The 11,227-nt window shown below is 43.2% G+C and overlaps 2 pseudogenes across 2 annotated transcripts; both read right to left on the reverse strand.

Moving 5' to 3' along the window:
* Positions 1-339: 339 nt before the first annotated feature.
* LOC308252643 (protein SPT2 homolog) lies at positions 340-892 on the reverse strand (annotated as a pseudogene). Its single transcript has one exon. The product of its transcript is annotated as a protein SPT2 homolog (transcript).
* Positions 893-982: 90 nt separating this feature from the next.
* LOC308252644 (protein SPT2 homolog) lies at positions 983-10,773 on the reverse strand (annotated as a pseudogene). Its single transcript has 2 exons — positions 10,256-10,773; positions 983-1,760 (listed from the first exon to the last, which is right to left on the reverse strand). The product of its transcript is annotated as a protein SPT2 homolog (transcript).
* Positions 10,774-11,227: the final 454 nt, after the last annotated feature.

The raw sequence follows: 11,227 nt of genomic DNA on the forward strand, positions 1-11,227 counted from the left end.
GGGAGTGGTTAGGGGGTGATCAGGCTGGCAGGCAGAAACAGTTAGGGGCAATCAGGCAGGCAGGCAGGCAGGCAAGCGGTTATGAGCCAGCAGTCCTGGATTGTGAGAGGGATGTCCAACTGCCAGCATAGGCCCGATCCCGCACATCCCCCAAGGGGTCCCAGATTGGAGAGAGTGCAGGCCGGGCTGAGGGACACCCTCCCCCCACCCCTATGCATAAGTTTCGTGCACTGGGCCACTAGTAAATCTAAAATTATAATGGGTTTCTTCAGTCCAAAGGCAGGACTTCTTTGCAGTAGAGTGTCTCCAGTGTTTCACAAAAATAAATAAAAGCAGCAGCTAACGTCTTTTCAGCTTCTTGACCTCTCCGAATTTTGTTGCTTCTTCCTCCGATCTCATTTCCTCCAAGTCCTCTTGCATACCTGGTCTTAAACTCTTTGCTTCTTTATCTTTGTATTTTTTTCGGTCATAGCCAAAGAATGTGCTTAGATATTTCTTCCTGAGATTCTCCTTCATCTTTGATAAAATCTTCCATTTTGGAGTCATAGTTCTCATCTTCCTCCTCTACATATTCTCACTTTCTTTTGTAACCACCAGGGAAGGGAAACCCTTGAGAACGTTGGGCAGATCTATAGCCAGCTAAAGAAGGCTTCACTCCATTCATCTGTCCATTGGTGGGCTGGGTAATGATATTCTTAGAAGATATTGTTTCTGAGACAAAAGTGCATTTGGGCTTATGGGGGGATCTAAGCTACTAACTATTCACCCAGGTCCCAAGCTGCTCACTGGTCTTCTAGGGCCTGAACTGCTGACAGTCTGTCTAGCTGAAACTGCCACTTACTGATCACCCAGAGCCACTGACTAACCGCCTGGGGGGCACTGAGCCACTCATTGGTCGTCAGTTATGTGGATTGTGCACAGGCCACCCAGAGTCACCAGAACTGACCACTGACTTCCTAGAACCACCTGGGCCACTGATAGGTCATCCAGAGCCACCTATACTGCTGACTGTCCTTCCAGGAGGATTTAAGTCACTGGCTGGCCTCTTGGTCCCACTGATTTATCGAGTGCTCAGGTCCTGAGCTAGAGCTGCCATTCTGGTGCCTGGGCATGGAGCCAGAACTAACCATAGGCCAAAGACTCCCTGTGATGGGCTGCCCAGGAACTGGGCTGGAGCTGCTGCCTGACTGCCTGACACCTGGACTCTTAGCCTTATGTGGGGAGACCACAGGTCCAGGTCTGGAATGGCTGGGATGGAGAGGAGATTTTTTTGGCTGTGTGCTAAGTAACAGATTTCTGAGTCCCTTTAGCAGGAGTCTTTGGAACACTTGGTGAAAAGGTGCTCAAGTGGGTCTTTCCAGCCCCATTGTAAACAGGCCTGTCATGGTCCTTCCGAAGTGAGGCTTGGGAGCAGTTGCTAGATCCTACTTTGGTTCTCTCTCCTGGCATGGATTTGGATGAAAACAAACCTAAATGTTTCTTATCTGTGCTGGGTCTGGATTTCTTCTCAGCATGAGGAAGGGGAGTACCTTTGGGAGAAGGATGCTTGTCCCTGGAAACTCTGCAAGTTTTTGTGCCCATACTTTCTGTATGAGAAGGCACCATTTTGGTCAGAGGTAGTCCTGCATCTGCTTCAGGCTTCTTTTTCATATGTCTTCATTCAAGAAGTTTTCACTTCCTAAGTTCTTGTGCAATCATAGGTCACTTTTCTGTGTGTGTGTGTTTTTTTTTTTCACTACCTTGATTTCCACTGGTTCATACTGTTGGAAGCTAGCTATTGTCTTCCCTATCAGAAAAGTGTAAACAAGGAATGCAGAAGGATCATGAACCTTGAGCTCTGGCAAGGGCTAAAGCTATGCACTGATTGTTTAGTCGAGACAATGGTGGCTCAAGCAATTTCCTGGCCAAATGGTCTCAAAGTAAAGTTTTACTAATATTTACTGACCTTTAAGATAGTCTTTCTGTTACCAGAATTGCCTGCCTGCCTAAGGGCAATATGTGTATCTAAAATTGAATGAAAGCCTGGCAGGGCCTGGGCACCAGTTCAGTCCTTGCCCTTGCATTGGACTCTCCACCTGGCCCCCCATTATTATTTCTTGTCTTGTCTCATCATTTGACCACGGCCCTTCTCCAGATCCCGAACCCCGAGTGACGTGGGACGTGGACTCTCACATCTGGCACCTCGAATGATGGATATCTGGAGAAGAAGATTTGCCTGGAGCAGAAAAACAAAGTTTCACCAGCAAGGTGGGGAAAAAGAATTCACCAGATAGGTGGGGAAATTCTCAGCGTGCAAAGCCCACAGCCAGCTGCAGAAGTTGAGATCTGTAAGTAAAGTGGGAACGTCTTTTTTTAGCCAGGCTAATGGGGCAGAATTTGTCAAAAGGGGAGAAACTTTATTGTAGACTTTTGGTTTGCATGCTTAAGGATAAAGGAATTAAAGTGTTAGAAGGTATTCTCTTACAGTTTTTGCATGTTATTATAGAACATAATCTCTGGTTTCCTGAAGAAGGTACATTAGATGTTGAATGTTGGGAAAGAGTTAGTCATAACTTGAAAAAACCTCAGCAGCAGGGGAAAAATTTGCCTCCAAATTGTCTCTCCTTGTGGAACATGGTATTGCATTTGCTAGAGCCTTTTAGAGAAACAAAAGAGGATAAACCTCCTCCCCTTGCACCTTCTGCTCCTAAAGAGGAGCAAAAAGAAAAATTGGAGGAATCGCCTTCATGGCCCCCTCCACCTCCATGTCCTAATCCTGAAACATTTAATTCACCATTAATAGAATCACCTATGCAAAGAGCAATCCGAGAAGGATTAAAGCACATGACGGTGGAGGATCAACTTGCTTTTCCTATTATACAAGTAGCTGACCTACAGCTCCCGAATCATATAATAAGACATCATGAAAAATTTGACTTTAAAATGATAAAGTCCTTGCATGTAAGCATAGTCCAGAATGGTCCTATAGCTCTTTTACCAGAGAAATTATGACTAATATTTCTGAAGCATTCTTAGCTCCTTATGATTGGTATTCTCTGGCTCACGCAACTCTGGATGGAGGAGATTATTTACTATGGAAGGGAGAAATTTTGGAGAAATGTCAGGAGCAAGCCCATGCAAACTGTGGGCTGAATGCTCAAATAACTTATGAAATGCTGACAGGACTGGGACAATATTATGGCATACAAAATCAGCTAAATTATGTGCAACAGGCATATGAGCAAATTAGACTTTGTGGAAGAAGAGCTTGGTGGGCTTTACCATCAAAAGGGGATCCTGGCCGAAACCGGTTTGGCTCAGTGGATAGAGCGTCAGCCTGCGGACTGAAAGCAGTCCCATGTTCGATTCCGGTCAAGGGCATGTACCTTGGTTGCGGGCACGTCCCCAGTAGGGGGTGTGCAGGAGGCAGCTGATTGATGTTTCTCTTTCATCGATGTTTCTAACTCTCTATTCCCCTCCCTTCCTCTCTGTAAAAAATCAATAAAATATATTTTTTTAAAAAAAATCACAACATTTAAAAAAAAAGGGGGGGGGACCCTTAGGGAGCTTTTAGTAAATGTATGCAGGGCCTACAGAGTCATTTTCTGACTTTGTGGCTTGCCTCACTCAAGCAGTGAGATGCCAGATTCAACATGAAACAGCAGGAGACATGTTAATTCAGCAATTAACTTATGAAAATGCCAATGCTGATTGTAAGAAATGCCTGACGCCTCTGAGAAAAAAATAGTACCATTACAGAAATGCTTCGAGCATGTCAGAATGTGGGGTCAGGCACTTTTCAAGCAAACTTACTTGCTGCCGCTGTAACAGTGGGGAATAAAAGGTGTTATAATTGTGGAAGAACAGGACATTTTAAAAAGAAAGTAAGCAACCAAGAAGGACACAAGGTGGCGATCTAGGGAAAGGCGTGAGCATTCTGCCTCCCAATTCAGTCAACACAGATTAAACCTCTCTGTGTCCTAGAAGTCAGAAGGGAAACCATTGGGTTGGTTAATGTAGATAGAAATTTCATAAAAATGGGCAGCCATTAGATCAAGACATAGGGAATGGCCAACCACAGGGAAACGGCCCCCCCAGCCCCGTCATCAATAGGGGAAATTTGCCCTGCAAGGCCCACAGTGGACTCCCTCAGCTGAGCCATTCCAGGGAGCCCAGGCCTAGTTCTTAACAGTACTATAGCGGTCACTTTGACCCCAAATATGGCTCAGCAAGCTGTTCCTACAGGAATCTGGGGACCTGTGCCACCAAGAACTTTAGGATTAATCTTAGGGAGAAGTGGAAAAACTCTGAAAGGACTAACTGTTCTGCCTGGAGTCATAGATTCAGACTATGAGGGAGAAATTAAGGTAATATTAGAATGTAATCATATTATGCAAATTACTTCAGGACAAAGAATTGCTCAGATACTACTTCTACCTTTTATTCAGCAAGGCGAAGCTATAAATAGGAAAAGAGAAACACAAGGATTTGGAAGCTCAGATATCTATTGGATACATGAAATTAGCAAAACCCATCCTATGATTAATTTAAGAATAGAGAGAAAATGATTTAAAGGTTTAGTAGGCACTAGAGCGATGTCAGCATTATCAGCAAAGAATTCTGGCCTCTAAGTTGGTCCATGGTAGAAGCTATAAGCTCTATCATGGGGATCAGAGTTCCTGATAATACACAACACAGTGCTGCAGTGTTAAGTTGGCAAGATGAAGGACAGGCAGGATGGTTTCAGCCTTACATAGTCTCTGGGATTGCAGTCAATTTATGGGGCCGGGATGTTTTAGAAGGTTTACAAGCTTTTATTATTACCGGCAAATGACAGCAGTTAATAAATCAGATGGGATATCAGACTGGTCAAAGCTTAGGAAAAAATAATCAGGGAATTAAAGAGCCCATCCAAGCCAAAGGAAACCCAGGAAGACAAGGATTAGGATATCAACATTTTTTTTTTAATATATTTTATTGATTTTTTACAGAGAGGAAGGGAGAGGGATAGAGAGTTAGAAACATCAATGAGAGAGAAACATTAATCAGCTGCCTCCTGCACACTCCCTGCTGGGTATGTGCCGGCAACCAAGGTACATGCCCTTGACCAGAATCGAACCTGGGACCCTTGAGTCTGCAGGCCGACGCTCCATCCACTGAGCCAAACCGGTTAGGGCGATATCAACATTTTTTAAAAATATATTTTATTGATATTTTACAGAGAGGAAGGGAGAGGGATAGAGAGCCAGAAACACCGACGAGAGAGAAACATCGATCAGCTGCCTCCTGCACACCTCCCACCGGGGATGTGCCCGCAACCAAGGCACGTGTCCCTGACCGGAATCGAACCTGGGACCCTTCAGTCCACAGGCCTACGCTCTATCTACTGAGCCAAACCGGTTTCGGCAGGATATCAACCTTTTGAGGAGTGGTCACTGCTCAATCTCCTCACTCTCATGCAGATCCTATACAATGGAAAGATGATAGACCTATATGGGTGGATCAGTGGCCATTAACCAAGGAGAAATTAGGTCATATTCATGAATTAATACAGGAATAAATAGAGGCTGGCCACATAGAGCCTTCCAATAGTCCGTGGAATACACCCTATATTTACTATACCTAAGGAGGCGGCAGGAAAATGGCAATTGTTACATGATCTTAGAGCGGTTAACACTACTATGCATACCATGGAAGCTTTACAGCCTGGACTCCCAGCGCCTTCGCAAATCCCTCTAGATTGGTCTCTTATAGTAGTAGACCTTAAGGATTGTTTCTTCACCATTCCCTTGGCACCTCAAGATAAACAGAGATTTGCATTTTCAGTGCCAGCTATTAATAATATAGAACCCATGAAAAGATATAAATGGAATGTTTTGCCTCAAGGAATGGCCAATGGCCCCACCTAGTGTCAAAAATATGTAGCTCAAGCTGTTCAGCCTTTAAGGCACAAATATTCCCGATGTTACATTATTCATTACATGGATGACTTGCTCTTAGCAAGTCCATGGGAAGAGCAGACTTTGGCAATGTAAAAATTGCTCCAGAAAAGGTACAGAAAGAAATGCCTTTCAAATATCTGGGAACCATAATTGAAAACCAATGTAGTAGGCCTCAAAAGGTGGAAATAAGATTGCCTTAAAACTTTAAATGACTTCCAAAAATTATTAGGGTACATTAATCGTAATGTAAATATCTGTGTTTTCTGATGGTCTTAGGTGACCCTGCTAGCGGTTCTCAACCTGTGGGTCGTGACCCACAGGTTGAGAACTGCTGCTGTAGAGCCTACGACCATCGGAAAACACAGATATTTACATTGTGATTCACTAACAGTAGCAAAATTACAGTTAAGAAGTAGCAACAAAAATAATTTTATGGTTGGGGTCACCACAACATGAGGAACTATATTAAAGGGTCACGGCATTAGGAAGGTTGAGAACCACTGACTAGGGCATCAATCCTCTAAAACTGCGGTTACATATATAGAACTTATGGCTCAGTTGATATCTCAACTTAGAAAGCACTGCAGGCAGCTTAGAGAAGAACCCCAATGCATTTACCTTCCCCTCACTGGGAAGCAATTAGAAATATTATTTCAAACTGATTTGAATTGGCAAATTGGACTAAGTGGATATTCAGGGGAACTTAGTTGTCACCTATTAAAAGACAAATTACTACAGTTTTTATATTATACGCCCTTATTATACCAAAAAAATACTAGGCAGGAACCTATTCCTGGAGCATTAACTGTTTTTACTGATGGATCATCGAATGGTAAAGCTGCCTATCATACAATGAACTCAGACCGACTCAGACTGATCAGTCATACTTCTGTACAAAGAATTGAATTAGAGGCTATTAAGGCTACATTGCAGGATTTCCAAGAGCTTCTTAATATTATCTCTGGCTCTTCTTATGCTGTGGGCCTAGTGAATAGAATTGAAACTGCTCTGTTAAAATGGCTCAGTGACCAAAGTTTATTTTTTACTATTTAAACAAGTTCAGCAGATTGTACAACAGAGACAATATCTTTTTTATATCACTCACATCAGAGCTCACAGTGTATTACCTGGCCGGCTAACAAAAGGAAATGCACATGCCGATCAATTGGTTGCTTTATTAAAACAGGCCTCAGAATCTCATCAGCTTTTACATCAGCCTGCCAAAATGTTGTCCAAACAATTCTGGATCACTCAACAGCAGGCAAAACAGATTATCAGAGAATGTCCCACTTGCATGTTACATCTGCCTCAAGGGCCTAATACAGGAATTAACCCTCGAGGGTTGATAAGGGAACATATCTGACAAATGGATGTAACACATTATACTCCTTTTGGACACCTTGGGGCATTGCATGTCTCTGTATATACCTTTTCAAAGGGCCTATGGGCTACTGCATCTACAGGGGAAATGGCAAAACAGGTTATTAATCATTGCCTAGCTGCTTTTGCCATCACGGCAATTCCAAAAATTATTAAAACTGACAATGGACCTGCTTACACAAGCTGTCACTTCCAGCAATTTTGTAAAAAGTGAAAAATTCAGCACATTACAGGAATACCATATAATTCGCAGGGACAGGCAATTATAGAACACCAGCATCATAGGCTAAAATTCCAACTTGAAAAACAGAAAAGGGGGAATATGGAGAAATCGCCTGTAGGTAGACTACACTAAGCCTTAAATACTTTAAATTTTTTCACTTGTGATGCCAATGGCACGACACCCATGGAAATAAACTGGTGTCAGAATAAGCCAAAGGAAAATGGTCTGGTTAAAGGGAAAGATCCCGAGTCTGGTTTATGGAAGGGCCCCAATCCCCTGTTAACATTTGGTCAAGGGTACGCTTGTATATTTCCAGAAAATTTCTCGAAGCCCATGTGGATTCCCACAAGAAATATTACATGGATCCGAGGGAGGAACTGGCCAGGTTAATGAGGACCTTGCACCTGGAGCCACGCCTTACAGCTGCAGACAATTGACTGCCCCAGCCCAGATAGCAGCAGCCCCAAGCAACCCACTGAAGATAAGGAGTGGGAAGAGGATGAGACAAATAGCCCAGAGGTCACCTGGGGGATGGTGAAGAAGATGGTCCAGAAAGCTGAGTGAATTTGTGAGGAGACCAGAACCCCAAGAACGCCTGAGAATGTCTTTCTTGCCCTGCGGGCAGTCATCAGCTGTGCGGTAATGCTACCGGGGCAAATGGGGAAGTATTTTGGACTTATGTTCCTGACCCTCCATGGGTAAGACCCCTTATGTGGGCTGATCCCCTGCCTAATGTAGTCACCAATAACACCAAACACTTTGGTCACCCAGGAGGACCACGGGTGGGGCAAGGAAGTATATGGACAAAGTATAATTACATGGGTGTCGCCACCTAGCTTCCCTTTTGTATGACACAGAACCAAACCACAGCTCCTTTGTGTGTAAAATTAAAAAGAGGCTTCTGGCTAACATGGACACCAAAGGAGGGGGAAGCAAAAGCCCAAATACATCTACTATCACTACTTGCTCTGGGGAGAGGTGCAGAAAATGTAACTTTACTAAGACACACCCCCCCCCCACTAAGCCGTTATGTAAGAAGTCTTATGAATGGCACCCCACCGAGGAAGAAATTAATTGGCAAGACTGTTATAGTGACCACCCCACCAGCAGCAAACTTAATAACAGTCTTTCCTTTGTGGACTGGAGCCCCTACGGGTTTGCATATAGTAACAATCGCACCCTAAAATGGAAGGAGAACACATCCTATCTATATGTTAAAGCTAATCACTCCATTTCATGGCATGGAGGAGGATTTGTTGGATCTCAATTTCAACATGACAACTGGCCCCTACAAAATACGCAATGGAAATTAGCTGCTGCACTTGCACCTATTAAATAGTATAGTTTTAACTATAGCTCAGATAATTCCATTCGTACCTTATGGGGAACTCCCAATAAGACAGTATTTGCCACTGCCTGTGTATTTGATCCGTTTGTACTCCTCTCAGGCCCCATCCAGATGCACCTTAATATTACAAGCCAGACTGCACACTATCCCATTGTATTAATTTTACATTCCAAAAGGATTCCCTCATGATTTTAAAACAACCGGCTTTCGCTTAGTTTCCTACTAACCTAACCCAGCCTTGGGAATCTCATCAAACCTACTGTTACATGATCTGGTAAAAATCTTAAAAAGACAAAAAAGATTTCCTGGAATGTTAATTGCAGAACTCTTTGCCCTCATAACGTTACTTACTTCTGTGGGCATTGCTGCTTCATCCATGGTACAAACTGTTCAAATTTCTCAGTTTGCACAACCATTTAAGAAAAATGTAACTAAGACCTATCTATACAAAAAAGAATTGATAGCCAGTTTGAGATAGAATATCAGCATTAAAGTCTACAGTCTTGTGGATGGGTGATAAAATCCACAGCTTAGAGCAAAGAATATCTTTGTAGTGTCATTATAATTTTTCCCCAGATTTGTGTTATACCCCCCCCCCCCGCCACCCCTGTTCCCTATTGGGAATCAATAAAAAATCACTTTCTTGGTGCTTGGGGTAAAGGTAACACAACCCTTGATATTTTAGAATTACAACAGCATATTGTACAACTATCCCAGGCAAACTTACAAATGAATACCTTAGATGCCTGGCAGCAATTTAAAAAAGACATGAAAGAATTTAATCTCTTCCACTGGATCTCCTTACATTTGCCTCTCAGCATAACCACTATTGCTTGTCTCATTTTTATTCTTATGTTTATTTCTAGTCTGCAGATGTGGAATGAAGAGTCTTAAAAGGACTTGAACCCTTCAGGTAGCATTCAGTTTTCAACATTTATTAAGAAAAAGAGAAGGGGGAGATGTTGAAAGCTACCCATTGCCTTCCCTATCAGAAAAGTGTAAACAAGGAACGCAGAAGGCTCATGAACCTTGAGCTCTGGCAAGGGCCAAAGCTATGCACTGATTGTTTATTCGAGACAATGGTGGCCCAAGCAATTTCCTGACCAAATAGTCTCAAAGTAAATCTTTACTAATATTTACTGACCTTTAAGATAGTCTGTCCGTTACCAGAATTGCCTGCCTAAGGGCAATATGTGTATCTAAAATTGAATAAAAGGCTAGCAGGGCCTGGGTACCAGTGAAGTCCTTGCCCTTGCATTGGACTCTCCGCCTGGCCCCCATTATTTCCACATTATTATTTCTTGTCTTGTCTCATCATTTGTCCACAGCCCTTCTCCAGATCCCAAACCCAGAACCATACGGGACATGGACTCTCACATCATACTGCTTTTTCTCAGCCAGCCTGAGTAGGTCAGTGAAGCTCATGATGGTGGGGCACTTTAAGGGGGACCTTTAGTTTACTTTCAACTTTGGGAGGAGGTTCTTGCTCTGATGCTGCTTGATTGTATTCTAAGAATGCTTCCTCTTCTTCTATTTCATACTCTTGGTCTGTTCCCTGACTAGTGGCTTTCCATTGCCTGTCTTTTCTTTGACTTTTCCTCAACAGGAATCCCATTTAACCATGGAAATTGTCCTTTGTCCTCTTGGCCATAGCTCTTGCTTTCTTCTCATGTTTTAGCTCAATTCACTTTTTCACTACTTCTTCTTTTCTCCTTTTTTTCTCTAAGGCTTTTTGTCCGAGCTCCTCCACTTTTCTTCTGAGAAAAGCTTGTATGCTGCTGATTGGACACCTTAACTTTGGGGTCTTTTTTGGGAGGACCCACTGCCAAACTATACCTTTTTGGTATGCTGTTGGTTCCTTGTCCTTTAGAAGCTATCATGAGAATTTCCCTGAAATCCATGTTGACCGAACTGGATAAAATGGGCCAGCTCTCGGAGAGGAATGAAAGCGCATCTTACCCAGTGGCCAGCTGCAGCCAAATGAACTGGCTGGCTGCCTCTTTCCTACCTCTACTCAGCATGACCAATTCCGGCGCTGTCCATGGCGGTCTGCCTGCCCCCTTCCTCAAGCAGCCTATATCCTTACAAGTCCAATGCTGCGCTCCCACCTTTGAAACTTTAAATAAAAGTTTTACATCCACAAGATAAATTAGTAGATTGTTCCACATTCATTGACATAATCATTCAGTTGAGAATAAGTTACTTTAGTTTAATTGTTAAATCTCATTTCAGCCTGGCTGGTGTGGCTCAGTGGATTGAGTATTCTCTCAGGCACCAAGAGGTTGCTGGTTTGATTCCTGGTCAGGGCACATGCCAGGGTTGTGGGTTCAGTCCCCAGAAGGGGGCATGCAGGAG

Source organism: Plecotus auritus, assembly GCF_963455305.1.
Source record: "Plecotus auritus genome assembly, chromosome: 7".
NCBI lineage: Eukaryota > Metazoa > Chordata > Mammalia > Chiroptera > Vespertilionidae > Plecotus > Plecotus auritus.